Genomic DNA, 18,121 nt, shown 5'->3' on the forward strand with positions numbered 1-18,121 from the left:
TTCTGCTTAGAAAAGCCCCTTGAACATTTCTTGTAATGGTGGTTTTGTGGTACTGAAGTCTTAGCTTTTTCTTCTGTATAAAAGGGTTGATTTCTCCTTCAAACCTGAATGATAGCCTTGCTGTGTAGAGTATTCTTGGTTGCAGGTTTTTCCCTTTCATCACTTCAATATATTGTGCCCCTCCTATCTGGCCTACAGAGTTTCTGCTGAAAAGTCAGCTGATAGCCTTATGGGAGTTCCCTTGTATGTAAGTTGTTGCTTTTCCCTTGCTACACTTAATAGTCTCTCTTTATCTTTAATTTTTGTCATTTTAATTACAATACCTGTTGGTATGGTCCTTTTTGGATTTATCTTGTTTGGGACTCTGTGTGCTTCCTGAACCTGGATGTCTGTTTCCTTTTCCTGGTTGGGGATATTTTCAGCTGTTATGTCTTCATGTGTGTTCTCTGCTCCTCTCCCTCTTCTCCTTCTGAGACCTTTCCAATGTGAATGTTAGTAAACTTGATGTTATCATTGAGGTCTCTTAATCTGTCCTCATTTTTTAAAATTATTTTTTCTGTTCAGCTTGAGTGATTTCCACTACTCTGTCTTTCAATTTACTGATCCATTCCTTTGTATTATCTATTCTACTTTTGATTCCTTCTAGTGTATTTTTAAAATTTCAGTTATTGTATTCTTTAGCTGTGTTTGGTTCTTTAGTTTCTAACTCTTTGTTAAACTTCTCACTTTGTTCATCCAGTCTTCTTCTGAGCTCCTTGAAAATCTTTATGATCTTTATCTTGAAGTCTTTATCAGGTATATTTCTTATCTGCCCTTCACTTAGTTCTTCTTTTGGGGTTTTATCTTGCTCTTTCATTTAGAACATATTCTGTGATTACCTCATTTTGCCTAATTTGCTGTTTTTATTTCAATGTATTTGATAGCTTGTTTACATTTTGCAATCTTAGAGAAGTAGCCTTCTGTAGGAGATGACTTATGGGGCCAAGTAGTGCACTTCCCTCTGTTCATAAGAACTATATGCTCTGGGGTGCCCTCTATGTGACCTGTGTGGGTCCTTCTGTCCTTAGTACAGTGTAGGTGCACTGATAGGCATGTCTGGCTCCTGGCCCAGTTGGTTGCTAGTCCTGCCTTGTGCAAAGGCTGCCTTGTGCGAAGGCTGCCTCATGCTGGTGGGTAGGCCAGGTCCTGAAACAGCTGGCTGCATGGCCAGGGGAGTCCTGGTCTCTCACTGCAGTTCCCTGGAGGTCCTGGAGTTAGTGTTGGCCCAGTGTTGTACAGGCTGGGGCCCAGTGGTTCCCAGGGCTACTGCCAGATCACTGGTGGATGGAGGCAGGTCCTGAGGTCTCTAGCTTGGGGCCTATATATCCCAGAGCTGGTATTAGCCCATTGGTGAGTGAGGCCAGGTCCTTAGCCCTGTGGTAAGTGAATCAGGGTCTTGTGGTCTCTGGCTGTCCTGGAGTTGGTGTTAGCCCACAGGTAAGTGAGGCCAGGGCCAAAGGGTTCCTGGGACTAGTGTCAGCCCATTGTTGTGTGGAATTGGTTCTTGAAGTCTCTGGCTGCAGGGCTCTGGGATCCTGAGCTGATATTGGACCACTAGTGGTGGGGTTTGTGCCCAGAGGGTACCAGCTGGTACCAGCTCACTGGTGGATGAGTAGGTCTTGATATGGCTGGCTGCTTGTTTCCAGTGGTCCTGGGGCTGGTGTCCTCCCACTCATGGTCATTTTCTGGGACCATGTGGTCCTGAGACTGGGTCCCACACTGTTGAGTTAGCCTGGGTCCTGGGGCTAGTGCTAGCCCCCTGGTGGGTAGAGCCATGTCCTAGAATCTCTCGCTGTGTGGCCCAGAGGTTGAAAGACTTGTAGTTGCCTGCTGGTAGGTAGAGTCAGGTCCTGGACCCTCTTGTGAGTAGGGCCAGGTTGCTGGGAAGCTGGGGGTCAGGAGTTTTTATAGCAGCTGGCCTTCTGGTGGGTGGGGCTGTGTCCCTGCCCAGCTAGCTGCTTGGCCTGGGGCATCCCAGGACTGGTGCCAGTTATCTGGTGGGTGGAGCCTGGTCTAGGACTAATTAGCAGGAGGGAAGTTTCCAAAATGGCACTTACCAGCACGAGTGTCCCTGTGGAAGGATGAGCCCCTCAAAATGGCTGTGGCCAGCATCTGTGTTCCCATGGTGAGTCCCAGTTGCTTCTCGCCTATCCAGGATGCTCTCCAAGATTAGCAAGTACATCTGACCTAGGCTCCTTTGAAATTACTTCTTCTGCCCTGGGTCTCAGAGTGTGAGATTCCCATGTGCTCTTAAAGAGTGGGGGTCTCTATTTCCCATAGCCCTCTGGCTCTCACAACAATCTTTTAAAGCCAAATGTTCTTTCTATGGGCTTATCTACCTGATGCAGGGTTTGGTAGCCCAATGTGGAGCTCAGGCCTCTCTCCCTGGGGAGAATGTGTCACCTAACTGGATGTATGGGTCTTGACTATACCGTGTCATCACCCCTTCTATTTCATTGTGGTTAGTTCTTTATATCTTTAGTTGTATAAGGTTTTTTTTTTTTTCTGCTAGTCTTCAGGTCATTCTCATTGACAGTTGCTCTATGAATAGTTTTAGCTTTGCTGTGCCTGTGGGAGGAAGTGATCTCAGGGTCTTCCTATTCCATCATCTTGGCCACTCTAGAACTTCATCATCTTGGCAAAACTGAAACTCTATGTCCATTGAGCAACAATTTCCCATTTCTCCCTCCCTCCAGTTCTTGGAAACCACAATGTTATATTCTGTTTCTATACATTTTACTATTTTAGATAATTCATAAATGTGGAGTCATACACTTACTATATTTTTGTGATTGGCTTATATCACTTAGCTTAATGTCATCAAAGATCATCCATGTTGTACAATAACTACTAATTATTTAGTCTACATTTTGCTAGCAAATTTCTATAAATTATCTTATTTAATCCTCACAGCATCCCTATGAAATCAGTTTTATTCCCTCATTTTAAAGTTTAGTTAAATAAAGCTCAAAGCAGTGACTACCCAAGGGTCACAAATCCAAATGTGACCTGGAGCACTCAAGTGTGTTTTCTCCAAATCTCTTGTTCTTTCCATTAGGCTACTATGTGGCAGCCATGCTGGACTGAACAATATCCATAGGGAAGATATCAAAACTAAGTCCATTGGCCAAGTCAATTTTCTGCCTCCCCAAGAACTGATTATTTGCTTTGTTTTAATTTGTTGAAGAAGTGGGCATGCATGTGTAGATTTTTCTAAGAGATGTGAATTAAAAAAAAAACAGGAATAGGCTCTCAAGAAAATGTAGTCCTGTAATGTTCATAATAAAACCCTAATATTTCAAAGTTTTTATTGACAAAGTATTTAGATATATTTTGGTGTAATTGCAAATAATGCAACACTGAGTATTACAGATATAACAAAGAGGTTGTCAAAAACTTTGAGCCTAGGGTTTATGAAAAACTACCCCTCAACTTTTAAAAAGCCTAGATAACATAATAAGCAAAGTCTGCTTCTGACTAAGTAACCAAGATGAAAGATCTGCAGCTCCAATTTCTTAAGTCTTTAAACCATTTCTATGATTAAAACTCAGCTGATGGTGCTGTCCTTCCCTTAATAGAATCTGAATTTCAGCACAGTTTCCATTTTCCTGGCACATTGACCACTTGCTTCCCTCTGTACACAGCCCAGTCAGAATGAACAGAAGAGAGAATTTTCAGGAGTAGAATCTTTGTTGGCTAATATTCTGGACATTGTTATGTATTATGTGTTAATAAAACTAACTCCATTTTTAACAGGGATAAATGTTAGCCAAACTAAACTTAATTTAGTCTGCCAATACATGTGAGGACTCATGGGTCTCATAAGCATTGGAGGAGGGGAATAAGATGTGGATGCCTTCTAAGTTATTATGTCCTAAAACTTCCCAGCCAAAACTTATAGTCTAGAGTATTTTGTAAAATTCTACTTTCTCTGGGTATTTTTTTTCCTTCACAGGTTGAATTTTAACTGGAGAGTAGCAGCATGCTTTCTTATGGTTAATGATATGAATTATTATTATTGTGAATCTGAGGACAAAACTTATCTTAGTATCAAACATTAGGTATTTTGCACATTTGATTGGCTGAACAGCTTATCATTGAAAATGAAGTGTATAGTAATATCTATCAATGAAAGCAGAGGCAGTTTAATCCTTTGGTGTCCAAAAGTATCTTCTGGTGAGTTTGCCAAGGCAATAATCCCTCTAGTTATAGAAAACAAGATTTTCCAAAGTTGGAGTAGAGAAGAATTCTGAGAATGAAGTCTCTAAATGGTAGAGTATGGCTTGAAATACTTTCTCCCTTGTACACTTTTTCAAATTCACATCAAATGATCTTGCTTCTCCATTCCACCCAGACTAATTTTGGACACAAAAACATCACTTTCCCTTGTTACTTTTAACACAACTTAGAAATACTATAATTGTCCAAAGAAACACTACTAAAAACAAAGAAAAAGTGGAAGAGACCAAAAAAAATTTAAACAGATGAGCATTAAAGAACCAAGTTGACAAAAGCCTGACTTCTCAACCTGTCAGAGTGTCTCTGATTCATGGACTCTTTTTCACATGATCTGAGAAATGCAGTAGAAATTTTTTAAAATTCTTGGACTCATCTCTTAACTTTCATTTTCTTCTTTGTGCCTTTCCTGTACTGCAGGAAGCAAGACTGTGGTAGGCACCTATTTTGGAAGGAAGCAATGGGTGAAAAATTAAATGATCAGTCTTTCCATGTAAGCATAAAATTCTTAGGTTTCTGTAGGAAAGGGGCACTGAAGCCTCCTATTTCTTCCTTAGTTGGGAAGAACAGAGTGTTCTTTCACAGAACCAGTAAGAGTAAGGCTTTAGTAAGGCATTTATCAAAAATTTATTGTGAAGATCCAATGATATAATAAATGTGAAATAAAAAGTAATGGCTAATAGATTATCCTGGTGATTAGAAAGTCCCTAAAAGTATTACACATTCACTTATGCTGTCTGCCTAATCACCCCACATCTGCAATAAAAAAAGGTTCATGACATTTCTTGCCTCTGGTCTCATAATGTGGTTTTGTTATATTAAGCACACCATGATAGGTAAGTCAAAATTATCAAACCTGTCCAGCTTTAGTAATCTAGAGAAATTAATATATTTCCTTGTTATGTGGTAACTTCCAAAGGAGTCATGTGATATGGAACAGATTATTATGCCACAGGTAGTACATAAATTTACTGTGTGAACCTGTTTTGTTGTTGAGATAAAATTAGGGCCATGAGTTTTCAAAATTGGTTCACTTTTTTCCTCCATAAGTTTCCATGATAGTTAGAATGTAACAGGAGCTAACGGAAATTACACCAAGAAAGGTCTATAATTCATAGAGGTTCTAATAAGATGTCTGACTTCAATGTCACAGGGCTTATAAACTTCCCAAATGGACCTGAATTCAGTCTTCCAACACATAGGACCTTCAAATCTCACCAGCCAGAGGGAAGAAAAGGTAAAATATGGGATTTTAGGTATAATTTGAGACAAAGCAGCTGATGTAGGGCTTTACTTCCTCCCCTTTTCCCACACTATTTCAATTATCATGTGTTCTTGTTTGGTCTCATGTTTAGAATATACTTAACATAACCTTGGTACTCAGAATTATCTGAGTACCAGACTTAAGTCCAGGCTGCAACACAGCATAAGTATCAAAAACTTTCCAGTGCCTGTCCCCATAAAAATTTCAGCTCACCTCACTAGAAATATTATGTCCCTAGGAGTTCAAAGAATCTCACAATCTTTGGGTGGTAATTGACATGGGGGATGGAAGGTGCTGAGGTTGAAAATCAGTTAGATAGATTAGAGTTAATTTCTTGATAAGAGAGAGATAAAGGCAGTGCAAAGGGCAGATAGGAAATCATGTGGAAGTCTAGATGCAGCTGACAGTGTCTTGGAGCAAATAAAAGTCCATCAAAATAAATGGCCTCTAGTGAGGGACTAAGTACAAGGGCTAAATACAAAGGAACATTTTAAGGATATAAAATGGGATTGCCATTCTCTAAAGCATCCTTCTTCCCATTTGCCTCATCATTTAAGTGTATTTTCAAGCTTTTTTTTGTGGTGGGGGAAATCCAACACATAAAACAGATAAAAGCAGATCTGGTCTGGTTTGAAAGCAAGCTGGGAGACCTAGAACACTGTTGGTTGATCTTCCCTTTCCTACCTTATTTATTTTCTCTGGCCTCTGAGATACCTCTGTGGGACCCCAGGGTTCTGCAAAACATAGTTTGCAGATCTTTGCATCAGTCCAAACTGCTTATTTTGTATATGGGGGAAATAAACACCTGAGAAGGAACAGAACCAATGGGACCAAGGTTACACAGGGTATTTGGCCAGAGATAATGTAGTTGAGGCCATAGGCTCTAGACTCAGATTAGCTGGGTTTGGAATTAATTCTGCTACTTAATAGCTCAGTGACCTTGGGTATTGCTTAACTTCACTTGCTTCAGTTACTCAATCTACAAAGTGCAGATTAAAAATGAGTTAGTATACATAGAGTACTTAGCTTAATGCCTGGCACATACTGTGTATATAGTGTGTGTGTGTCTATAACTATAGCCCAAGAGTTCTAATATACCATGCTGCCTTTCATGTACTCCAAAATCAAATTTTTGGCTGAATTTTGGGCTAGACTTGAGGGTTGATCAAGAGACTAGAGAAGTATTTTATGACATTTTTTCATAAGCTATGCTGAGCCTTGTATTGGTGTTGTGAACAGACCATGATGGGCTTTGGAATCAAGTAGATCTAGTTCTGGATCTCAGCTCCACTACTTTTTAACTCCAGGTTTATGCAAGTTTCTTAATCCCTTTGGGTCTCAATTTCTGTATTTTAAAAAATGGTGATAATAATAACTACCTTACTGAGTAGTGGACATGGAACAGAACTTTTTAGGTGCCAAAAGCATTATTACTCTGGGAGTGCTATAAGTACATTGAAGCTCTAAGAAAGAAATAAACACTAAGGAAAGAGAAAATGGTTTAAGGTGGCCCCAGATATCCTAACCAGGAGTAGTGTGTTAAAGTGAAGCAAAGGAAATATCAGACCAAGGAGAAGGAAAAATTGAAAGCATGTAGTTCTAAACTATGGAATGATCATCCCCAAGGGAAGATAAGGAAGTCCCTTGGTTTGAGTCATTTCACAATTGAACTGAAGTAAGGTAAAGTAGAATCTATCTGGGGAGCAATCTTTCCCTGGCTGGGAAACCAAGGAAATGAGCTAATAAGGGCTTTGCATCTGCCTTTTTCTCTAAGCTGGGGATGGAAAAGTGGATGCACATCTGCATGAAGTCTGAGCCAGCTGGGGATGATAAGAAGCAAAAGAAATCCACAGATAGGGAGGAGAAGAAAGATGGAATGTAGAACAGGGATAATGGGAAAGAACTAGTAAAGAAGTTAAGAAATAAAAGAAAAAGAAAATGTAAGGAGGAGAAATGAAAAGAGAACAAAGTGAAACAGAAATCAAGGAGAAAAGGAGAGAGAGGAACAGCTGAGAGAGCTTTAATTAAGAATACTGAGGTATTACTAGGCACAGTGATGCTGATAGCCACTGTTCATTAATGATACATCCCCTCATTACACAGGCCCTGTGACCTGGGACTTGGCTTCAGAAAACAGTTGATTCCTAGCAGCTGCTAAATAAACAAGCCCAAGCCCAGAGACAATCAGACAGAGACATCTTTTTTTCCTCCCCAGTGAAAAAAATGTCATTTTTTTCTTCTCCTCTTCAAAAGGTAAACAATTCTTGTTTCCTAGAAACAGCTGGGAGTATAGGGAAGAATATCAACTGTTCTTGCCAGCCCCAGAGTTCATTCCAGGGATCCAATTCCCTTTCCCATTATACTGGTTCTTTATCCAACCCATTTGCAGAGATGAAGCTCCCCACCCATGATACCTGTGCCAAAGAAAGTAGAAGCTTTTATACTCTTTTAGAACCCCCAGACTTTGGACAATGATTTCTAGCCTGAGATGGCACCACCTAAATACTCTTGTATAAAAGAACACATTTATAAAATTCTCATTTAGGGGGAAAGGGTATAGCTCAGGGGTAGTGTGCATGCTTAGCATGCATGAGGTCCTGGGTTCAATCCCCAGTACCTATGTTTAAAAAAAAAATCTAATAACCTCCCCTCAACTAAAAAAAAAGTTTTTATTTAAAAAATACTGGGAGCATCTGCATACAACACTATTTGATTCACATTGGTCTTTATATGTTCTATTCCTGTTTCTGATTTACCCAGCACCCCTCCTCCAATCTCTTATATAGCTCCTTCTGTTATACTCTGCACTCTCCACCTTCAACTATTCATTTTGTTTAACCATGTCTCATCATTTTCTCTTCACATGACTCTAGGGGGGAAAGTAGATGATTCTAGAAGTGATTATAAGGTTATCAATCATTAGTCAGAGGCCCTAGAGGGAATAACTCAGCAAACCATCTACCTCTTCCTACCTTGAGGAAGCTGGCCTTCTTTTAACTCTATCAGAGACCAAATTGGATTCAAGCCAGTAAACATAATAACACTCACAACAGTAATCCTGCAATATTTCTGTGGCACTTTACAACTTACCAAACACCTTTATATTCATTATCATATTTGAATCTCAACCACATTGTGATATTGTGATTCAAATATTCAATTTACACTTGAGGAAACAGAAAAGAATTGTTACAGATTGAAAGAGACATAAATTTAGAATTTGGAGAAACAATGACAAAAGTGCTGGGTTTAAGAAGGCAATTAGATATTTGTCCAGAGGCCAATGGGTAGGACCTGCATTATAAATGTTGGTTTATGGGTTATTTCCCTACGTTGACTTTCATACCTCATGATTAAAATTCCCTTCCCACTAACTTGGCGACTAGCATGAATGATTGACTCTCAGGATTTGAAAGGTACTCTGATAACTTGGATAATTGGATCCACTTCTTGCCTGATAGCTGACCTTCTCTACATTTTTTTCTTATCAAATGGTAATTGAGTCTTTCCTCAGAAACTTTCAACCATAGAAACACACTACTTCTTGGGCATCCTATCCCTCTAAAACTTTGCAGGATCTTTCTATTAACTTGAAATCTGTCTCTCTGCTACATCTACCTACCAAACCCTACTATACCTTTGAGTCAGGTTTGAAGTCACTCTTCTTCACAAGAGCCCCTCAGACAGCTAAAAACAGGGGCCCAGACCTTCTTGGGGGGTCTTAACTCAGCTACTCATCCCCAAGCCCTACTATTCTTGGTGTGGCATAGTTCAGAGTACCCTTATCATCCTAGTCACAACCCTGGAACCTCTCCAGCCTCTCTCTGCCCCCCACTAAAATGTGACACTCAGTTGTGAGCATCATATTCCTGCTTTGACAGGTAAGAACCACTGTGTGCCTATCACTCACTGCCAACTTCCTGGATCCTGAACTCCTGTCTGTGCAGCCTCATCATAAAGCTGTCTCATCCAGGCCCTGTTAACTGGAAACTGCTTTAGGAGATGTGCATTTAATTGGGGAAACATTTTATATCCCCTGGGAAGGTCACACTTTAACCAGTCTATTCATTTCTCTCCTTAAACTATTATTACCCAGAGCAGGACAATTCCCAGCACTGTTAAACTTTTATGAATTACAGTGTTTGAGCTGGAAAAGGTTTTAGGAAACTGAGAGTCTCAGGAGGGATGAAGTTGTCTGCCCAGGGTCACACAGGGAGTTAGTAGCTGAGCACAGTCTAGAACTCAGATTCCCTGAAGCCCAGGCCAGAACTCCTTAGGGCCTCAGGGAGGTCAGCCTCAGGTGACTCTTCTAAAGCTCTTATCCTTTAGGACATAACTTGCCAGTAGAAACACAGATCCCCAAAGCTGCCAAATATTTCTCTCATGAACACATACCTCCCCCATACATTGCACACTACTGCCTGACTTCCTCAGGAGCCAAACATGGGAGAATCTCAGGGTATATTAATAAAGGGCCTAAAGAATCCCAAGAAACACAAGAATGTGCCAGAAATGCTACCACCAGAAAATTTAAAACTCTGCAGGACATAAAATACTTGATTGGCTCTATGTTCTGAAGGCTGATGCCAGGCCCAAGATCTAAGGTAACTTTTTCTTGGGGAAGTTCAATTAGACATCAGAGCATAAAGAGTACATTTAAGCCTTACAGCCCTTATAGTAAACACAAAGCCTTACCAAAATATCACTTCCTTGATCCAGACTCTGGCAGTCATGGATGGCTCTCCCCAACATCTCAAACTGTTGCAGATGGCAAGAGTCCAAAGAGGTTCAGACAGTGGGTCCAAAAAGAAGCATGTCCTTCAAATTTCCTTCAAGTTCCTATGGAGGGGTGAAACTTCTGAGTTAAGAGGGCACCTTGAGCACACACATCTAATTTCATTACCTCTTGAAACCACACTAAAACTAAAAGGGATATTTATTAAAGGCATACATCCACAAGAAGCAGGGAAATAGGAGAGGAGATAGAAGCAATTAAGTTTAGCAGACTGAATGCAGATGGCCAAGTAGCAACCAACTTAGCATGCTCAAGAAAGCATGATCCCATACTGGGAATGGGAAAAAGCTAAAAATAAAATATAAGTTTTATGCTGAGCCATCCTCAAAAGGTTCGGGGATACTGGCCACAGTTTATTTGGAAGTAAGGATAAAGAGGAGTCTGTGACCAATAGGCTAGGTTACACTGTGGTAACCAGAATCTCATAAGTTTAAAACATAAAAAGATCTGTTTATTGCTCACACTACATGTCCAATATAATCACTCAGGGAATGAGGCTTATAAGGGCTTCATCTTGAAAAATATTTTTATGATTGCCATAGCAGGTAAAAAGTAACATGGCAAATCATACATTTCCTCTTAAACATTCTGCCTGGAAATGGCATATTTCACCTGCTCACATTTAAAGGCCAAAACAACTCACATGGCTGTGTTTAGTCTCCAAAGTAGATTTGGAAAGTGAAATGAGGAAAGCTGAATTATTATTATATTTCCCTAGTGTCTACCATAAAGGAGGCTAAGAAAAGTAGTATTACTTGAAAAATGTTTGACAAGCAGATTTGAGCCCTAGATTCTTTCTCCACTCTACATTACCATGGTGTTAGACAACTCAACTCTTCCACTCTGACAGAAATTTGGGCATTTTTCTTCTGGGGGTGGGGGTAAGACAAAAGATATCTTGAATGAAGGACACCAGGTATAGCTAAGGATAGGGCTACTATATTGAACAGAGACTGCCTCCCTTAAGCCTTCTTCCTCCACTGGGCTCCCAGAAAGGCAACAGATAGGACTTTGCCTTTCAGGCAGGAAACTGGAAAAGAATTTGGTTGGGGACAATCTGGCCATCTTTAAGTGAAACTTACAACCATGCTGACAGTGAAGTGATAGAACCTTAAAATGAAGCTCACAGTCAACATGTCATAAATGTGAACTCAGAGATTCCAATCAGTAAAGAAGTAACAGCAGACAACTAAGAATTATGAGACAACAGAAAAGGCAGTTAAAAGCAAATGGAGATTATGCAAGGTAAGATAGAAGCAAGTAAGAATAGGATGTTTTACAAATGGAGCATTCAGAGAACAAAATAACCTCATGAAACTTAAAAACATGACACCAAAAAATCAAAAACTTAATAGAAATTTTTGAAGATAGTTGAGGAAATCTCAGAAACTGGAAAAAAATAACAGAGAAATATTTGGATATAGAAGAAAAAAGAAGATTAGAGGACAAGTCCAGAAGATCTAACATCCATATGATAGGCATTCCAATTGAGAGAAAACAGTGAAAATAGAAACAGAGAAATCATCCAACCATTAACAAATCTGAGAGAACATCCCAGGACTGAAAGCCATGGGTTCCTAGAAAAGGGCCACAGGGTGCCTATAACAATACATGAAAATAGGTCCACACCAAGTGACATTATTGTAAGATTTCAAAGTGCTTAGAGAAAAGAAGTTAAAGATTCTAGAGAGATATGAACAGGCCACATTTGAAAAATCAGGAATTAGAATAACTTTATTATTTTTAACATTTTTTATTGTATTATAATCATTTTACAATGTGTCAAATTCCAGTGAAGAGCGCAATTTTTCAGTTATACAGGAACATATATATATATATATTCATTGTCACATATTTTTCTCTGTGAGCTACTATAAGATCTTGTATATATTTCCCTGTGCTATACAGTATAATCTTGTTTATCTATTCTACATTTTGAAATCCCAATCTGTCCCTTATTTCTTAATAGGCAACACCAGAAGCTAGACAATAAAGAAGCAATGCTTTCAAAATTCTGAAGGAAAATTATTTCCAACCTTGAATTGAATCTTATGACCAGTTAAATTTTAGGGTAGCATGAAAATGTTTTCAGACATGTGAAGTGTGTGTTGAATTATGTCCCCTTGCAATTCATATGTTGAAGTTCTAACCCCCAGTACTTCAGAACATGACCCCATTTGGAAATAGGATTGTTGAAGATACCATTTTAGCTAATAAGAGATCATACTGGAATAGCGTGGGCCCTTAATCCAATATGACTGATGTTCTTACAAAAATGGGGAGTTCAGACACAGATACACACACAGTGAGAACACCACATGACCATGAGTACAGAGATTGTAGTGATGTGTCTACAAGCCAAAGAATGCCAAAGATTGTCATCAGTCCACCAGAAGCTAGAAAAACTCTATAAAACAGTTTCTCCATCACAACCTTCAAAAGGAATTCAAAAGGAATTTTAGCCTCTAGAACTGTGAAACAACACATTTCTGCTGGTTAAGCCACTCAGTTTGTAATGCTTTGTTATGGTAGCTCTAGCAAACTATTATATAAAGTTTAAAAAAATTTACCTATCATGCACCATTCCTCATGTAGCAACATGAAGATGTATACTACCAAAATTAGATAATAAATGATGAAAGAGATAGACATAGGATACATGAAACTGGAAACCCTGAAAGGGTCATTAAAGGGTCAAAGGGAATCCTTAGGATAAGATGAAGGGAGATCCCAGCTACACACCTAGTGTTGAAGGCAACCAGTCTAGACTGGCATAGTGGAATTTAGGACAGACATGTCAAGGGCAGAAATCAGCAAGATTCCTGGGACTATGAGACTGTTTATTTTTCAAACCAAAGATCAGAGTACCTAGATGGGTTGGCCCAGAGTCTTCTGAGTACTTGACTTTACAAGATCAAGCACTCTTGAAGTTAATAATTTCCCCTTCATGCTGTATAGATCAATTGAGAATGATGACATAGTATGCTCACTCTATCTACCTACACTGGACTGTAATATATGTTTAAAATAAAATTTTATTGTGTTAATCTAATAAATTTTGTTACAATCACTAGCCTAGCCTGCCTAATAAACTAACAAAGAGTTTTTGCTTTGACCTGCTCCTGCGAGGATATTGGCAGTGGTGGGTTTAGAAGGAAAAAATATATATAAATCAGCTCACACTGTTTCAGATATCCATTATCTAATCCACACTACTGTCCTACCATATATCTCCACATTGGTGTGCATGGATTCACTCAAAGTTTTGCCTATAATGGGTTTATAAACTCTCAGAAAAACTGAAGCCAGACTATGAAACTCAAAGACTCTTTTTAGCTTTGATCTGTGGCAATATTTTCCTTTCCTTACACAACATGGGCTGTGCTTGCTCTCAGTTTTATTGATAACTTATCACATTCATTTATATCTAAATATTTGTTCAAAAATAACATAATATTTGATAAAACACAGAATAATAAAAAATGAGAGAAGCCAATCAAGAAGGCTGAGGAAGTCAGAAGATATGGCAAATGTTGTAAAGCAACAGAACTTTTTGTATTCTCTCCAGAACTTTTCCATGCTTTCATAGCTTATATCTCACCCCTCCTCTTCTGACATTCTAGACTTTCTTGATGACCCCAGTTCACAATGAATGCTGAACTTAACGCATAGAAGGAAATGTAAAAGTAATACAGTGCATCCTCTGTGTTTTTCAGATACAAAAATTGAGATGTGTCTTACACAAAGACACATGGATATTAAATGGCTGAACTGGAATTTAGACTGACATCAGTCTGCAAGCACGCCCTTTACATTGTTATGCTCTACTGCCTCTTCAGACTTAAAAGCTGAGCAGTGTGGACCTTCATGAAAAAAGGGTCTACATAATGTAGAGACAGTAAGTATCTGGATTGGAGTGGAAGTTTGTGGGTGAAAAACCAATCAAATATATGATGAAGTCTTTCAGATGGCATTGATAGAAAGGCATTCAGTAAGACCATATCAGGATTTTTGTAATTTGTAGAATCTTGAATTTTTTTCAATGTCCAAGTTTGCTATTTTTTCCTTCATTCATTTTCCAGTGGTCACTAGCTTTAAAACACAAAGGACCAGTGAGCTTATTTGAAGAGCTAGGAAAAGAGACAGGAGTTAGATAAATGATGCCCTACTGTCCAGCCAGGCTTGAAGAAAGTTTGAGATGTTCCCCAAATACACTCAGTAATGGTAGCTCTGATTATATACATACACATATAGTGATTTTAGAGTGGTAGATTCTGCATCCAGTAATTATGAACATAAAAAAGACTGAGTTAGACATAGCTTCAACTGAGAACTGAATGAGGGGCTGACTTGGTACTTATTTGAATTTTGGAATATTCTGAAGCATTCTGGGCCACTATTTAGGTGGCATTTGGGGTCTTCTGGGTTATACATTTTTTATTGTACCAGGTATTGCAATTGGTTGTGGCAATAACAGAAATCCTATACTTCCTCTACTATCTATTGCTTCTCTATCTCTGTCTGGGATGGATATTTGAATATGGTGTAGTAGGTGGAAATATGTGAACTAGATATAGTAGAGTGATGGAAGACTAAGTGGATCCTTATAAATAGTAAAGATGAATGCACGGTGCTTAGTAATTTGGATAGCTTTTTCAAATTAAATGAGGAGGAAAAACCTCAAAACCCCAGCCCACGTGTAGTGGATTGAACTTTCTGGTCAGCTGTGCCAGACACCTGACAGCTAATATCTTATACCTTAAAGGTGGCCTTCATCTCCCAAAATTCCTGCATGTAGGGGGATATTTTTTCTTGGTTAGAAGAGCAGCTTCCTTTTAAAACATATGCAAGAGTGCCAGTTTCATGAATTTGAGCTCTTTTGGGAAGGCATGATCCAATTATAGGATTGAGAACATCAGTTTCAGTGATTTACAGCTTGTTTGTTTCAGTGTAGACCATAATTAGAGAAATATTTTTTAAAGTATGCTTTAGATTCTTAAACGTTCTAGAGGAATTTCTTCCCTTTCTTGAACAGATGATTTTGGTGGTGGGGGGCAGTATGAAAAAATACTTCAAATGTTACCATTCCCCAATATAAGGTAGAAATTTATTGTCATTCAGTGTTTATTTCCTCAAAGATGCATTTTGCCCATTTGAACAAGGAAACACTCACTTACTCATTTGATAAAAGTATTGTTTAAAATAGCGGCATTTTAGAAGCAACCTAACTGTCTCATCTTGGAAGAATAATTAATATATGATACATTCATATGAGAGATTATTCCAGTCATTAAGAATGATATATAAACATGTTTTAAAGAGTATGGAAAATGCTTATGATATATAAATGATAAAAACTAGAATACTAAATAATATGTACCATATGATCACAATTACATTAAAATGTGTACAAAGATAACACACTGGAGAGACTTGCCTCAAACTGTTAGCAGTAGTTCTCTCTCTCTTGTTTATGGAATTATGGATATTTATTTTATTTTTTAATCTTTTCTGTATTTTCCAAATTTTCTACAAAAAGCAGGTGTATATTTTATAGCCATGGAAAAGTTATTAAGAAGAAAAAGAAACATGAAGAAAAGAAACAAAGAGGAGATCATGGGATCTACTCTTCCTTTCCTATATAATCAAGAAAGTCTGGGCAGAGAATTATTAGGAATGGGTTCCAGGAAATCTCCCTTAGATGCAAATCCCAGACCCAGATGCAGGTCAGTTTTTGTAAGTAAAATACATTTGTTTCGATTGTAGGTGTTTTTCAAAAGCAAAGGGTGGGAGGAAGGAATGGTTTTATTTCAGTGGAGCAACACTGCCACCAAAAGAGAAATATTAAAGAAACCCCCATGACATGGGAGGGAAAGAGAGGAGAGGAAAGGAGAAGAAGGAGACTTTATGTATAGACTGATTTCCTGACTTTGACAAAGTCACTTAAGGGGATCGTAGGGAACCAGTTTTACCCCTCTCAGTAGTCACTAATAAACTGGTTATGGCTGGCATACTCGAGCCATTTAAGTGGCTTGAATGACGGGTAGATCTTTAGGGTTCTGGAAGTCTTCACCAGAGAAAATAAGAGAACCTATGGCAAGGGGGTGGAAAGATGGAATAATGGAATATGCTAAACCAGAGAGTCAGGATCAAGATCTCTGGGGGAATTGTTGAACAGTAGTTGTTAAATCATTCTTCATGGAATGCTAGGCATCCAGTGGAAGTGGCTCAATAAAGTCCTCATTTTAATCAGAGGGCCTCAGTTTATAATTTTTATGTATTAATTTTCTACACATAATTTTATTTAAAGAATAATGAGAATATCTAAACCACTGGCATAGAGCATCACGTTTTAGATGCTGGCTTTTATATGCTTATAGAGTCATGATGTATTGGAGGGTAAATTAGGTTTCTGGGAACAGGACTGGAACACTTATTCCCCTCACTTGGTCCTTTCCCTAGAATTAGATGAATTCAGGTTATCCCTAGATTCACTCATCTTTTGGGATACACTATATATTCTGGAGTATTCTGGAAATGAGAGGTGGGTTCTCATGATGGCATTAGAGTTAAGCATGATACTACTGGAAATTCAAAACTCACTGCCCATTGTACTCCAATTTATCATCTGGGGATGCTGTGACAAGGCACAGGAGGTATCAGGGAGAGGAAAGCCATGAGTGTTTTAATAAGTAAGCGATATAGTAAAGATCCTATTGTTATTAGATTAAAGGGTTATAATATGCATCTTCAAAAAATAAACATTTAAAAATAATTCAATTCTGGGAGATCTTGTCAGTATAGCAGAGTCAAAGGAACTTGAACTCACCTCCTCTCATAAACACAACAAAACCACAACTGACTGCTGAAGAACTATGGATAAAAAAGGCAGGAACCTTCCAAAAAAGATCTTCTTCAACTGGAGACATAAGGAAAAAAACACAGCAGGATGATAGGAGGGATGCATTCATGATATGATTAGGTCCCATACCCGCTGGGTGGGCAACCTACAAGCTGGAGAAAATTATATTGCAGAGGTTCTGTCATAGAAGTGAGAGTTCTGAGCCCCACATCAGGCTCCACAGCCTGGGGTTTGGGCATCAGGAGGAGAAGCCCCCAGAGCATTTGGCTGTGAAGACCAGTGGGGAATAATTAATTGCAGGAGCCCCACAGGACTGGGGGAAACAGAGACTTCATACCCTTAATAAGTGTATATAGAATCTCACATGCATTGGGACCAAGGGTAAAAGTACTGATTTCATAGGAACATGGGCCAGACCTGCCTGCTGGTTTTGGGAAGTGTCCTGGGGAGGTTGAAGAGTGGGGGTAGGGGCTGAGGCTCACCCTAGGGACATAAAAACTGGTGGCAGACTTTTGGGACGTATTCACCTACATGAGCTATCCTGGAGGCTGACATCTTGTTTGGGTCATTAACATCAAGACCTGGCCCCACCGAATGGCTTATAGGCTTAATTGTTGGGATGCCTCAAGCCAAATAACATACTGGTTGGGAAAACAGCCCCATCCATCAGTAGATGGACTGCCTAAGGCCTTCCTGAGCCCACAGTTGCCTCTAGACATGCCCCTAGACACAGCCCTGCCCAACAGAGGGCAAGGACCCAGCTCCACTCACCAGTGGGCAGGCACCTACCCCTCCCACCAGGAAACCTGCACAAGCCTCTAGTCCAGCCTCACCCACAAGGGGGAAAACACAAGAAGTAAAAACAATAATCCCACAGCCTATGGAAGAAGTCCACAAATGCAGGCCAGACTCTACCCTGGGACCA

Source organism: Camelus dromedarius, chromosome X (genome assembly GCF_036321535.1).
Source record: "Camelus dromedarius isolate mCamDro1 chromosome X, mCamDro1.pat, whole genome shotgun sequence".
In the NCBI taxonomy this organism is placed as follows: Eukaryota; Metazoa; Chordata; class Mammalia; order Artiodactyla; family Camelidae; genus Camelus; species Camelus dromedarius.